A 15,438-nucleotide genomic window follows, 5' to 3' on the forward strand; every position below is an offset into this window, starting at 1 on the left:
GTTAGAATATAAATACACTTCTCTGCAGGATGTCCCTTTTAAGTTTAATTTCTATGGAGTTCTCTTTGTTTATCCCATCATGGTCCCAGAGAAAAAAAACACAAAGAGAAGAAATCCTGAAAAGTAATTAAGTAGTAATGTGTGGTGAAGTCTCTGAAAGAAAATAAGTTTGTAGAAAAGTAATTCCCCAGAGACTATCCAACCCATCTTACGCTGCCTAAGGCATAGACTGTTGGTTGTTCTCTAACATCCATTCTTCCTCTCTTACAACCCCTGATTTTCAGCTAGGCACATGGTCACCAGCCTAAGGCTACATTTCCCTGCCTCCTGTTCAGCAAAGTTGGCCATGTGACTAAGTTCTAGCCAATGAGCTAGAAATGTGATGTCATCTAGTGATTTTTTTTCATCTAGTGATCTTATCTGACGAACTTTCTTAACAACAAGAGCACATGTTTTGCCCCTTCTCTCACCACCTTCACCTTCCTACATCCAGCTGATTAACATGTTGATGTGATGACTCTAGCTTTATTTGAACCATTAGGATGAGGCCATGCCCCAGGGATGGCAGAGGGGAGAGAGAGCTGGAAGTAGCCTGAGCTTCTAATGACTTCGTGGAGCAGAAGCATCACACGAGCCCTAGAAGCCTCCCCTCAGACTTCAAAGACATCAAAGTGAGAAGCACAACAATTTCCACTGGAGGTTTAGTTTAAAAATTGCACTCAACTTCTCATAGGAGAGAATGTCCCATACATCATGCAGGCACATTCCCAGACCAGAAAGCTAATTTTATTACATATGTCAATACCCTGATGTTATCCAGAAGGTGTTGTTTTTTTGTTTTTTTGTTTTGAGACGGAGTCTCGCTCTGTCGCCCAGGCTGGAGTGCAGTGGCGCAATCTCGGCTCACTGCAAGCGCCGCCTCCCTGGTTCACGCCATTTTCCTGCCTCAGCCTCTCCGAGTAGCTGGGACTACAGGCGCCCGCCACCACGCCTGGCTAATTTTTTGTATTTTTAGTAGAGACGGGGTTTCACCGTGGTCTCGATCTCCTGACCTCATGATCCGCCCGCCTTGGCCTCCCAAAATGCTGAGATTACAAGCGTGAGCCACCACGCCCGGCCTATCCGGAAGGTTTTTGTCATATTCTTCTCTCTTATCATTTAATTATGAATTTTTATTTTTAATTGACACATAATAATTGTACACATGTATACATAGTGTAATGATCAAATAAGGGTAATTAGCATATCTACAACTCAAACATTTATTGCCTGTTTATTTATTTATTTTTTGAGGCGGAGTCTCGCTCTGTTGCCCAATCTGGAGTGCAGTGGCATGATCTCCACTCACTGCAAACTCCACCTCCTGGGCTCCAATGATCCTCCCACCTCAGCCTCCCAAGTAGCTAGGACTATAGACAAGCACCACCACAGCCAGCTAATTTTGTGTATTTTTTGTAGAAACAGGGTTTCACCATGTTTCTCAAATGGTTGCTCATGCTCAACCACTTATCATTTCTTTGTGGTGGAAAGCTTCAACACCCTCTCTCCTAGCTATTTTGAATATACATTACCTTATTGTTAACTGTTTTCATCCTACTGTGCAATAGAATACCAGAAGTTTTTCCTCCTATCTAATTGTAACTTTATACTTGTTGACCAACCTCTCCTTGTCCCCCTCATTATGATTTTTGATGCCTGGATAATTAGAGCATCAGAGAAAAGTGACAAGAACATAGCCAGTGTAATAACTTGTTAATTTAAAAATAATAATAATGAATAATCAGAATCATGAGTTTAATATTGGCTTTATCTCCACATTAGCAAGAACTCTTTTGGAAGCTGGGGAAAATAAGACGCCTAAAGGCACTAGAAATATCTGTAATACACTGTACCTTATGAATAAACAAGTAAATGAGCAATTAGATGAATCCCAGAAGGTTTAATGACTTTTCTATTCCAATATATTAATAAATTCTAACATTCAGGTTGCAATAAGACCAAAACGTTTTTTCATGAAGCAACTAATATGGTCATATACGTTTTAGGAAGAAAAGAAGACCCCCATCACCAGGCATAGTGGTGTGCACCTATAATCCCAGCTACTCAGGAGGCTGAGGTGGGAGGATCACTTGAGCCTAGGAGTTTGAGATCAGCCTGGGCAACATAGTGAGATCATATCTCAAAAAGAAAGAAAAAAGGCTTATATTGCTCACAGTTAGGCTAAAAAAAAGACCCCAAAATCCCTATTTTTGATATTGCCTTTGTTGAAATCAGCTTATTACAGTGGCAGGCACGCATTGCTTCACAAGATATGACTTCACATAATGACAAATGTGAGAGAATGACATTCTTCTTCATTGGATGGAAATATTGTATTATTTCAGTATGAAAAATCCAAATTGGAAAAAATAGGCCCACGAGCTTAACTAGCAGGACACTGGTTGTTCCCTAATGACTTAAAACAGGGGTCTCTCACTCTCCGTTTACACATCATTTTGCAATCGTCAGCCAAATCTTCTTGTGATTTTGTTTCACACATTGCTAAAAAACCAGATTCTCCTAGACACAGCAATTTCCCCAAAACGGTGTTCTTAACCTTGGCCCACATTAGAATCACCGTTAAACTTTAAAAAAGACCCATGCCCAGGGCGAATCCCAGACCACCAACTGGTGTTATTCTAGAACCTCTTGAGGCATGGGCCAAGTCACTAGCATTTTTCATATCACTCCAGGTGATTCTAAGGAGTAGCCTGGGGTGTGACCCCCTGCCGCAAAGAAGCCCCACTCCACCAGTGTGGCTGGAGCACACATCTTGCTTGAGTTAAAATATTAGACTAAAAGTAAATCATGCCATCCCTTCCCCACAAACAGATCATATTTAGAGTTCCCCCTCACATTCTCCTACCTGCTTCATTTTAAAATAAAGGTATTGTCGCAGCCTGATGCCCCTCACCAAAAAAAAAAAAAAACAATGTGAACAGCAGGTGTTGCAGCAAAGAAAAAGTTAAATAATCTCAGGGCTGGCCAAGTGAGAAGAACAGGGAGAAATTTCTCAAGCCTATCTCCCTGAGAATTCAGAGGCTAGGGTTGTTTAAGGGCACTTTGGTGGGCAGGGGATTAGGGAACTGGAACAATTGATTGGCTGGGGATGAAATCACGGGGTGGTCTAAAATTCTTTAAGCAGGTGAGTCAGTTCCCAGGAGTGAGGGGGTTCTCAGGACCAGGTGGTACCTCTTGGTCTACTGAAATGAAAAATCTGAAAAATATCTCAAAGACCAGGTCTTTAGGTTTCACAATAATGATGTTATCTATAGGAATAGTTGGGGAAGTTACAAATCTTGTGACCCTGGTTACGTGACTCTGGGGCAGTAAGCAACTTACAGGAAAACACATTAAGCGATAGCAGGTCATTGTTTAACTGTGCCTATTCTTTATCAAACTCCAAGCCCCTACCATAATTTTAACCTTGCCTTATGAATGCAGCTTCAATCTCCGGACAAGGAGGGAGGTCAGTTTCCCTTGCTTCGAAATTCAACTGTCCACTAAATCCCTCTCGTAATTATCTTGGCTGCTGTGCTAGAATAAGCAAAACAAAAACAGAAACAAACAAACAAAAAAACAATTTAGCCTGTGAGGTTAGAAGCAAGATGGAGTCAGTCATGTTAGATTTACCTCATTATTTATAACTCTGCAAAGGCAGTTTTAGCATTGAGAAAAGAATGTTTTCCCAAAATAGTTCCCTTTCACAGTTTTGCAGTTTCTGGTTTAGCCCCAATCTTCTCTAGATAAAACTGGATTTGTCCTTAGGAGGACAGAGGAGAGGTTAAAACAGTCAAGGAGCACTGATTCTTGGCCCTGAGTGGAGATTGAGAGAACAAATCAACACTCTCCTTCCTTTCCACTAACCCTAACCTCCTCCATCTCCATGCATCCTCTGTCCCAGGTAAGGGTAAAAGCCTGCTGGTGCTCCTAGAACCATTTCTGTAAGAAAATCCAGGTAATAAATAGGGGCTGCATCCCCAAATCTCACTAAAACAAGAAAGGAAAATAGATGCTAATGTTGGTAATGTCTTGAGGCTTCTCACTCACTGGGAGTCTTGCTATTTGAGAGTAATGTAATCTCTCTCTTCTCTAAGCAACAAGGTGGTGGTGGTTGTGCTACTGCACCCCAGACCCCAAGTTCTTTGGCGCTTATGTAGGTAGAAATTTACACCAGGCCAAGATTTTCTCAGGCAAGGTTTGATAGGCTCGTGCCTCCAGCCCACAAGGGAGCAGCATACAGGAAAGGGATCCCAAGGGAATCAGCTCTTGTCATTTTAAGGAAGTTGAGGTGGGAAAAGGGTCGTTTAGGTGGGGTCCAAGCATGTTTAGGTGGTGTATTAGTCTGTTCTCACGCTGCTAATAAAGACATAACCAAGACTGGGTAATTTATAAAGGAAAGTGGTTTAATGGACTCATGGTTCCACATGGCTGGGGAGGCCTCACAATCATGGTGGAAGGTGAAGGAAGAGCAAGGACACATCTTACACGGCAGCAGGCAAGAGAGCTTGTGCAGGGGAACTCCCATTTATAAAACCATCAGATCTCATGAGACTTATTTACTGCCGCAAGAACAGTATGAGGGAAACCACCCCTATGATTCAATTATCTCCACCTGGCCCTGCCATTGGCACATTGGGATTATTACAATTCAAGCTGAGATTTGGGTGGGGACACAGCCAAACCATATCAGGTGCGGTCTTTTCTATGCTTGCATAGTGGGACGTCGTGCTCTAACATGCATTGCATGACCAGAAAATGGCAGATAAGACCCACCTTGGGCAGAGAGTTAAGTATTACAGTGAAAGTATAATGAAGAAAAAGTTGATGAAAGGTTGGCACTGGAGTCCATCTTGTCTTCAGGCAGCTGAATTTGGTCAGGTCCTTACTGGGAATGCCAGAGTCTTGCTTAAGCAACCTCAGAAAGCATCACTCAAAGAGATAAATGGTTTGGTTCTTCCTTTTATGGTTAGGAACTCAGCCTGGTCAGCTAAATTAGGAGAGGTCTCCCTTCCTGCTACATGACTTGGATCGGTTTGTTAAGGGAGGCAAAAAGGCAGAGGAGGAATATGCTGGGACATGTGAGGCCACTGGGACCTGGGTTACCAAGCCACCTGTCTGCCAGGACTGAGTTTCTTCCCCATACCACCTCAGTTGGGGGAGAGAAGGATGTTAGAAGTTCCATTGTTGAGTGATTCTGGATGGACTCGTAATCCTGATTCACTCAGAAAATATGAAGATAATCTGATTCAAATTTCAAACCTGTTCTGCCATTGCTTTGCTGTATGACGAAATCAAAACCTGGAAAAGGGGATTGATATAAGAGACAATGATGTATAACCAATTCAAAAGTTACACTGAGTATCTGTTAAATTATATAAAATTGTGCTGGATGCAGTGGCACACCCCATGTTCCAGCTACCTGGGAGGATTGCTTGAGCCCAGAAGTTCCTCCTGGGCAACATAGTAAGACACCATCTCTACAAAAAATTTTTTAATAAAAATTATATAAAATTGATTAACCTACTTTTAATACTTTTTCTTCTCTCCAACTAATCTTGAATCAGAGGCTTTCAGTAGTCACAGAGCAAGAAGAATTTCCATATTCAAAATGTTACACTTAAAATGTTGGAAGTGTTTAGAATATTAAGTGATTAAACAAGCACTATTTCCTTGTTTAATTACATAGCGTAAAGTGAATATTACCTTCAGATATTCAAATAAAAGACACAAAACACTGAACATAAGGGCAGTCAAGTTTTGATTACCTATATTCATGGGGAAAAAAAGGTGACCCAAATAATGGAAAATTAGAATATATTTCTGGAAGGAAAGACAAGTGTCAATTCTTCTAAAACTAATATATAAAAGCCATTCAAATCAGCGGGAAGATGAGAATTTTTTAATGCCTGAAACAGTTTTCAAGTTCATATGGAAGAATAAATGTAAGAAAATAAAGCCAAAGAAAAATTAAAGAAAAATGGTAAGTGGATAGTATACCTTTCCAGATTTAAAACTTACTGTAAAACTCATTGTATAGTATCTGCATAGGAAGAGACAAATAGATGGCAGAACCAAGAATGGAGAATTCAGAAACAGATTCAAGTAAATATGGAACCTTACTATACAACAAGGATGGTATTGCAATTCATTTTTAAATAAATTGTGCTAGTATAAATGGTTTTTCATCTGAAAAGAAAAGTTATATCTCTACCTCACATTATATTTTTTTAAACTCCAAATGAGGATTACTGTTTTATGTGTAAAGAGTCTCAAAAATATTAGAATAAAAGAGAATCAATGGATAACCTTAGAATATGATCACCCTTCCTAAGCAAGACTCTAGTTCCAGTAAAAGCTACCATCTCATCTCACCTGGATTACAGCAATAAACTCTTAACAGGCCTGCCTGCATCTACTCGTGTTCCCTATAAAAGATTCCCCACACAAGTGATCTTTAGAAAACCCTGTGCAAATGGACACAGCAGGATCTCCTGTGGTTATGTTCTCCTTTCCATCCTTAAAGTTGTATATTTGTGCTTTTTCTCTTTGTTTGTTTTCTTGAACTTTTGGTCTTTGTTTAGTTTTTTTAAATTGTATCTTTGTTTTCTATTTTATTTTTATTAATGCTTTCTTTATACTTTTATATCCAAGGGAATATAAATTGTTCTATCATAAAGACACATGCACAAGTATGCTCATTGCAGCACTATTCGCAACAGCAAAGACATGGAATCAACCTAAATGCCCATCAATTCTAGACTGGATAAAGAAAATGTGGTACATATACACCATGGAATACTATGCAGCCATAAAAAAAAGAATGCGGTCATGTCCTTTGCAGGAACATGGATGGAGCTGGAGGCCATTATCCTTAGCAAACCAACGCAAGAACAGAAAACCAAATAACACATGTTCTCACTTTTAAGTGGGAGCTAAATGATGAGCACACATAGACACATAGAGGGGAACAACATACACTGGGGCCTACTGGAGGGTGGAGGGTGGAAGGAGGGAGAGGATCAAGAAAAATAACTATTGGTTACTGGGCTTAATACCTGAGTAATGAAACAATCTGAACAACAAACCCCTGTGACATGAGTTTACCTATGCAACAACCCTGCACATGTACCCCCAAATTTAAAATAAAAGTTAGTAAGTTTTACTGCTGTATTTGGATGCTTGATTCAAATTTTTATGCTTTTCTTTCTTTCCAATGTAAGCATTTAAGACTGAAAATTTTCCTTACAGTACCGTTTAACCTGCTTCCTGCAGGTTTTGTCAGGAAGTATTGTCATCATTAAGTTGTATTTCCATCATAATTTCTTTTTTACTCATGATTATTTAGACACGCTTTAGTTAATTTCCAAACATATGGCATTTTCAAGACAGTTCTTACTGAAGTGCCACATAAATACTGAAAAATACAGAAATCAAAAGTACACACCTCAATGAATTTCCACAAAATGAATTTACCCCATGTACTCACTCTCAGAGCAAAATAAGGAATGTTATTAGTGCCAAATGCCCCCAGCATATCCACTCCAAATCATCACTTTCCCCAAAGGTAACCAATTATTCTTACTCCTATTGCCATCAGTAAGTTTTGTTTGTTTGGATTTTATATAAACAGAACCATACAGTATGCTCCATTTTGTATCTGATGTCTTTTACCTTTCACCAAATTTGTGAGATTCATCCATTTTGTTGCATGGATATACAACTCTTGATGGACATTTGGGCTGTTTTCAATGCTAGATTACTATGAATAGTGCCGTTATTAACATTTTGTAGGCATTTTTGCTGGGTATATACCTAGGAATGGAATTGTGTGTTTTAGCTATGCTTAGGTTCAGTTTTAGTAGATAGTACCAATTTTCCAGTATGGATGTACCAACTTACAATCATTTTACCGCCAGCAGAGAGTAAGAGGTTTTGGTGCTCTACATCATTGCAAACACTTAGCATGGTCAGTTTTTCCAGTGCTAGGATTTGGCAAGTATATAGTGACTTCTTAATGTGTCTTAGATTTGCATTTCCCTGATGAACTAATGAACCAAGCACCTTTTCTATGTTTTTTGGCAGCTCAGAGATTATCTTTTATGAAGTGTCTGTTCAAGTCTTTTATACTTTTTTTTTTGAGACAGGGTTTCACTCTGTCACCCAGGGTGGAGTGCAGTGGCATGATCACAGCTCACTGCAGCCTCAGCCTTCCAGACTCAAGCGATCCTCCCACCTCAGCCTCCTAAGTAGCTGGGACCTTAGGTTATGCCCCCACGCCCAGCTAATTTTTTTTTTCTTGTAGAGACAAAGTCTCCCTGTGTTGCCCAAGTTGGTTTTAAACTCCTGGGCTCAAGTGATCCTTCCACGGTCACCTCCCAAAGTGCTGAAATTACAGGAATGAGCCACCATGCCCACTCATTGCCCATTGTTAAAAATTGAGATGTCGGTATTTTTCCTGTTGACTCGGGGTTTTTAAGAAACTCTGAATATCAGTCCTTTGTTCAACATATGTACTGAAAATATTTTCTCGTATTATGTGCCTTGCCTTTTTACTGTCTTAATGAAAACCAGCCCAATTGTCCCATAGAACTAATGTTTACAGTTTTTTAAATAAATTTAGAAATTGACCCTCCCTAGTTACAAAACTTGAAACTTACATTTATTGTACCCGCATTCCTTTCTCAGGAAACCGATCCTCAGGCAAGGAACTAAAACTCACCAGATAACTGCATCCAGACCATGAGATGCCAAACCCTCATCCACCATGATTGCTTCCTTACCCCTCCCTGATTCCTGTTTCCCTGCCTTCTCCGCTATATAAAACCCCAATTTTAGTTGGTCAAGGAGACACATTTGAAACTAATCTCCTATTCTCCTTGGCTGCAGCACCTGATTAAAGCCTTCTTCCCTGACAATACCATAGTCTCAGTGACTGGCTTTCCATGTGGTAAGCAACAAGACCTAGAACGAACCCCTTGCATGTTGGTAACATTAAGGCTGTGTTTTCATGATCAAGGGTTTTTAGTTTTAACGCAGTCCAATCCATCAGTTTGGTAGTGGGAGTGAAAACTGCAACAAGTTTATAATACAATATAGCATTATCTCTGAAAAGTTGAAGATGAGCTCTGTCATCAGGCTTTTTTTTTTCTCCCAGAAAAACTATTTATCATAGAAAAACTAATGCACATATATGCTAGGAAATTATATAGCAGTACTATGAAAAGGTAGAAACAACAAATGTCCATTGACAGTAAAATAGAAAAATTAATTATAGCACATACATATAATGGAACAGGATACAGCAACAAAAATTATAACAACATATATCAACTTGGATGAATCTCAAAATTATACTGTTAACTATAAAAATTGATTCTCAGAAATCTACATGCAGCTCAAAATGACATAAATGTCAAAATCATATAAAACTTGACAATACTTTGAGAATAGATATTTATGCAGAAAAATTATAATAAGCCCGGAGCGGTGGCTCACACCTGTAATCCTAGCACTTTGGGGGGCCGAGGTGGGTGGATCACCTAAGGTCAGGTGTTCGAGACCAGCCTGGCCAACCTGGTGAAACCCCGTCTCTACTAAAAATACAAAAGTTAGCTGGGCATGGTGGTGGGCGCCTGTAGTCCCAGCTACTCGGGAGGCTGAGGCAGGAGAATGGTGTGAACCCAGGAGGTAGAGCTTGCAGTGAGCTGAGATTGCGCCACTGCACTCCAGCCTGGGCGACAGAGCAAGACTCTGTCTCTAAAAAAAAAAAAAAAAAAAAATAGGCCGGGCGTGGTCGCGGGCACCTGTAATCTCAGCTACTTGGGAGCCTGAGGCAGGATAATTGCTTGAACTCAGGAGGGAGAGGTTGCAGTGAGCCAAGATCACGCCATTGCACTCCAGCCTGGGCAACAAGAGTGAAACTGTGTCTCAAAATAAATAAATAAATAAATAAATAATTAGCTGGGCATGGTGGCAGGTGCCTGTAATCTCAGCTACTCGGGAGGCTGAGGCAGGGGAATCACTTGAACCCAGGAGGCGGAGGTTGCAGTGAGCTGAGATCGCACCATTGTACTCCAGCCTGGGCAACAGAGCGAGACTCCGTCTCAAAAAAAAAAAAAATAATAATAATAATAATAATAATGAAATTATCTCAAAAGAGTGATTTAAAATTTCAAAATAACAGTTACCCTTGGTGGGAAAAAAAATGCAATTGGGAAGGTGCTCACAGCAACCCTGAGAAGTTTTGGTAGTATTCTAACAGGATGAAGGGGTACACAGGTGTTTCTTTCCTTACTATTTTTGTATTATATAACTGTTACATCTATTCTATGCAAGACTATTTAATAATGAAAGGTTCTTTAATGTCATGCAGCCATAAAAGTGATATTGGAAGAGTGAAATATCATGAATACTATGAAGATCTCCATATATGCTTATGTATGCACAGCATATCTGGAAGAATGTAAAAAAGTAATAACAATAGTTGTTATAAAACCTAATTATCTGGTAAGGTTCCATTTGCACCCTCTAGATCCACTTTTTATCCTTCTCCATCCTAGTGCGTGTCCCAGATTCTTCAAAAGCTACATCAACTGGCTCCCTTGCCCTATAATCGCCAAGAGAGTTCAGCCAATTACAGGCACTAGGGAGAAGAATGAGATTTAAGCATTTATTCCCCTAGTTCCCTCCTCTACCTGGTGACCAGGATTGTCTAGATGTCCCCCTAAGAAAGGCCACAGCACCTGCTACCTTGACCTGTATATCAGTAAGGGTTCTCCAGAAAACAGAACCAATAGGATATATAGACAGAGAGATTTCTTGTAAGGAATTGGCTGACATGATTATGGAAACTGAGAAGTCCCAAGATCTGCAGGCAGCAAGCTGGAGATCCAGGAGAGCTGGTGTGTAGTCCCAGTCTGCGTCTGAAAGCCAGAGAACAAGGAGAGCCAATGGTGTAAATTCCAACTTGAAAGGCCACAGTCTTGAGATCCAAGAAGAGCCTATGTTTCAATCCAAGTGCAAAGGCCAGAAAAGACTAGTGTCCCAACTCATGCAGTCAAGCAGGAGGATTTCCCTCTTACTCAGTGCTTTTGTTTTCTTCGGATCTTCGATTAATTAGATGAGGCCCACCCACATTAGGGAGGGATTCTGCTTCACTCAGTCTACCAATTCAAATGTTCATCTCATCCAGATGACACATTCTCACAAATGCACCGAGAATAATGTTTGGCCAAATGTCTGGGCACTCTGTGATCCAATCACCTTTTCCTGTAGCTATAGCTACTCTCTCCGGGTCCTGGTAACCACTCTTTCACCTTGCCCATACAAGTCTAGAATGTTACTTCACTTTACCTTGTTTTCCTGAGCCCATACCATTGTAAATAGTCCCTTAGGTAATCATTGTTCTATTATCCTATTTGAGTATGACACCTGTTTCCTGCTGACCCCGATTTATACTCTTATTTTTAAATATTACTAGCTATACTTAAAATGTCTAAAGTATAATAAGTTCTATGAGCTTATGGGTGAAAAGCTTTTTCAAATACAATGCAATCATAGGGCATTCACATGATCAGAAGATCTTCAATGCACAGTCTCTCTCTCTCTCTCTCTCTCTCTCTCTCTCTCTTCCAATCCCTCCCTCCCTCTCTCTCCCTGGCTCTCCAGTCAGAGCTTCCAAGTGAAACCACAGCAGGGGACCAGAGGACACCTCAAATGCTAATAACCTCAAAAGCACTTCATGTCCATGGTATCTGGCCCAAGATGTTTGAACTGTAGTCTGGCCTCATCATCTCCTCCAGGACACAGCTGGCCACAGGCAGTCCAACACAATGTTTAAAATTCAAAATGTGAAACTCAGAATAATGAAGCCATCTGGTCCATATTATGTTGTCCAACAATTATAAGTAATGTGAGCTATAAATACAAAAGCGAAAGGAAGCAAACAAGAGACCATTAATCAATACAGACAATTTGCACAAGATATGATGACTCAAGTGTATTTACACAAACACAGAAATTCCTTTTTGAGGAGAATCTTTACAAACAGTGAACCAAAACAGGCTGAAACTGAAAAATAGGACCTGCCAATGCTCTTTGGTCAAAGAACTTCTCTGAAGTAATAAAAGCCTGCGTGCAATTTCACACAGAGAATCTTGATGTGGCATTTCATAACACAGAGTTACAGATGAAAGGAAACAGGACCAGTCTCAGTTCAGAACCCAGAGTAACTTCACGAGGGTAACAACATAAGGACACTCTAGTGAGAGGACCCTAAGAAACCAGTAACATTTGTCATTAGCCCCACTCATGAAACTTGTAGGAACTCAGGTAGGAAAATTAACAACCAAAATGGCTTCACTCTAGATCTGTACAGCCAACAGTCTCCTCACCTCTCTGATTATCCCAGACTCACCTCATACTCAATAGATCTCACACTGGACAAATACTCCTCTCTTCCCAATCCATAACTTTTCTTGTATCTTAGGCTACTAACATGAGCAATTGAATGGATAACGATGCAGTCTATTGAGAAAGGAAACACATCTAAGCCACATGGTTGATTTCTCAGAAGAAGGGGGAGTATAGTCGAATGGATTATATTTTTCTCAAGTCTTCCTTCCCTTCCTTTTCCAGGGTTTGCTGTGGGCCAAGAATAAATCCCAACCCTCATTTATTTGGGGCTTGGTCCTGTGGTTTGCTTTAGCCGCAAATTAAACCTTTAGCTTTAATTGTGCTTGCGAGGTTTAGCTTGGTCTCTTTTCTGCCTTTCTGCCATTAGCCACAAGAACTTGCTGTGGGTAGCCACTGATGATATATGGAGCAGACCAGAAACCAACCTGCAGCCAGAAGCCACGTGCTGCAAAGCCGAAACCACCTGCAGACCCATAAGTAAGAAATAAATGTTTGCTTTTGTAAGCCATTGAGATTTGGAAGGTTAGTTGTTATGCACCATTAGCACAGCAGAAACCTGACTAATACAGGTTTCTTCCCTGCTCTGGAAAAACAAAACAATAAATATATACCACAGTTTATCCTTGGTAGTTCAGCGTGCACACACACACACACACACCCCTTTATTCCTGTGCACACATTTGAAAAATGCTACCACCTAATACAATACAGCTATCTCACATACAGCCAAAAATGAACTGACCCCCTCTCCATTAGGAGACAACCCAAATTCACAGCCAGTCTCCCATTCAGCTCGCGAGTAAAGGATCTTTTGGTGATGTCCATGTCTCAGGCAAAATGAGATGTGTCTTCTCATGATCTTGCAATTTGTGGGCTGAATGTTACCCCAATGTACAGTGTGAGGAGTGGGGGCCAAAAATGTTCAGTAAAAGGAAAAGCAATGAACATGATCCTTTTGGACCATTTTCTGTAAATGTCCACTTGTTGACTTACTTCCCTAGCCATGGAGAAAGGTTCTTGGTCAACTCACGGTGTGCCCATTGGATTTTTATTACCCAGGGTCCTCCAAGGCCCCACCTGAGAGAGGCAGTGGGGAAGATTCCCTGCTGGGCACTATATCACCTTAGCAGCCCACTTTCTAAGAGAGCATGACTGACAGGCCCTTGACATGTACATCATTGGCCAGGGTGTATATTTTCTTAATAAAACCATAGCTAGGCATGGTGGTTCGCACCTGTGGCCCCAGCTACCTGGGAGGCTGAGGCTGGAGAATTGCTTGAGCTCAGGAGTTTGAGACCACCTGGACAACATAGTGAGACCCCCATCTCTAGAAGAAAAAAGTCTTAATGAAACCATACATCAGTCTCATTCTCTGCTGTCACATGGACCATCCTGAGCCAAAGCTTAACTCTCCCTCTTGAAGCACCTCGAGAAAGGCAGAAAGACATAGCCTAGGCTGGGAAACATCCTTACATTTCTATAGGCAGGCACACAGTCCCAGGAGGAAACAAGCCATAGACTGATCAACAGTTTTGGTGCGCTTTATTATTATAGCAAAATGGGGGCTCTGCCATTCACCACAACTCATTTCACATTCTAGGGTCTGTTGCTTGCAAAATCCCTCTTCTAGTTACAAATTTCTGACTTAATAAACATTCTTTTGGTTGCTGGAAAACAAAAAACCAATGCTAGCAATAAGCACTAAAGAAAGGCAGGGGCTGCAGGGAGATTCACTGGAAGGACACTGAGGAAGCTCACACAATCCAAGGGAAGTGAACAAACAAGCTGTGGAAGACAGAAACCATGGCCTGAGCAACCAGAGTCCATGGACCTTTTGCCCAGGGCTGTATGATCAACAAGGTCACAGAGAGTGCTCAATCTAAAATGTCTCCTTGAGCTGCGAATTCACAATGTAGTTGGATTAGATGATCTGGCAGAGTCTGACCTGAACGATGTGTGCACTCATCCTCTGAAATTGAGGCAAGGAACACACCATGTTCATCCTTTATTTTTCAGACAGATTTTAATCTTTTTTTTTTTTTTTTTTTTTTGAGACAGAGTCTTGCTCTGTCACCCAGGCTGGAGTGCAGTGGCTCGATCTCGGCTCACTGCAACCTCCGCCTTCTGGGTTCAAGCAATTCTCTGCCTCAGCCTCCTGAGTAGCTGGGATTACAAGCACCCACCACCACACCTGGCTAATTTTTTTTTGTATTTTTAGTAGAGACGGGGTTTCACCATCTTGGCCAGGCTGGTCTTGAACTCCTGACCTCGTGATCCACCCACCTCGGCCTCCCAAAGTGCTGGGATTACAGGCGTGAGCCACTGTGCCTGGCCAATCTTTTAAGCCAATTAAAAGAAATTTAAGAGACAGATCAACCAAATGTAAGACAAAACCTAGAATAGATCCTGGTTCAAAAAGCCAACTGTAAAAAAATATATATATATATATTTATATATATATATATATATGAGACAGGGAAGCGTGAACACTGATTGGCTCTTTGATTATTTTAAGGAATCACTAGGCGTTTTAAAATGTATATATATATACTTTTTTTTTCTTTTTTTTTTTTTTTTGAGACGGTGTTTTGCTCTGTTGCCCAGGCTGGAGTGCAGTGGCACAATCTCGGCTCACTGCAAGCTCCACCCCCCGGGGTTCATGCCATTCTCCTGCCTCAGCCTCCCGAGTAGCTGGGACTACAGGCTCCCACCACCATGCCCAGCTAATTTTTTGTATTCTTAGTAGAGACGGGGTTTCACTGTGTTAGCCAGGATGGTCTCGATCTCCTGACCTCGTGATCTGCCCACCTCGGCCTCCGAAAGTGCTGGGATTACAGGCGTGGGCCACTGCGCCCGGCCTAGGCATTTTAACATATATAATAACAGTATGGCGGTTATATTTATTCTCTAGAGATACATATTGAAATATTTACAGATGAAATAATGTCTAGGATTTCCTACACATAATCCAGGTAGCAGTAG

The sequence above is a fragment of the Pan paniscus genome, chromosome X (genome assembly GCF_029289425.2).
Source record: "Pan paniscus chromosome X, NHGRI_mPanPan1-v2.0_pri, whole genome shotgun sequence".
Taxonomy (NCBI): Eukaryota; Metazoa; Chordata; class Mammalia; order Primates; family Hominidae; genus Pan; species Pan paniscus.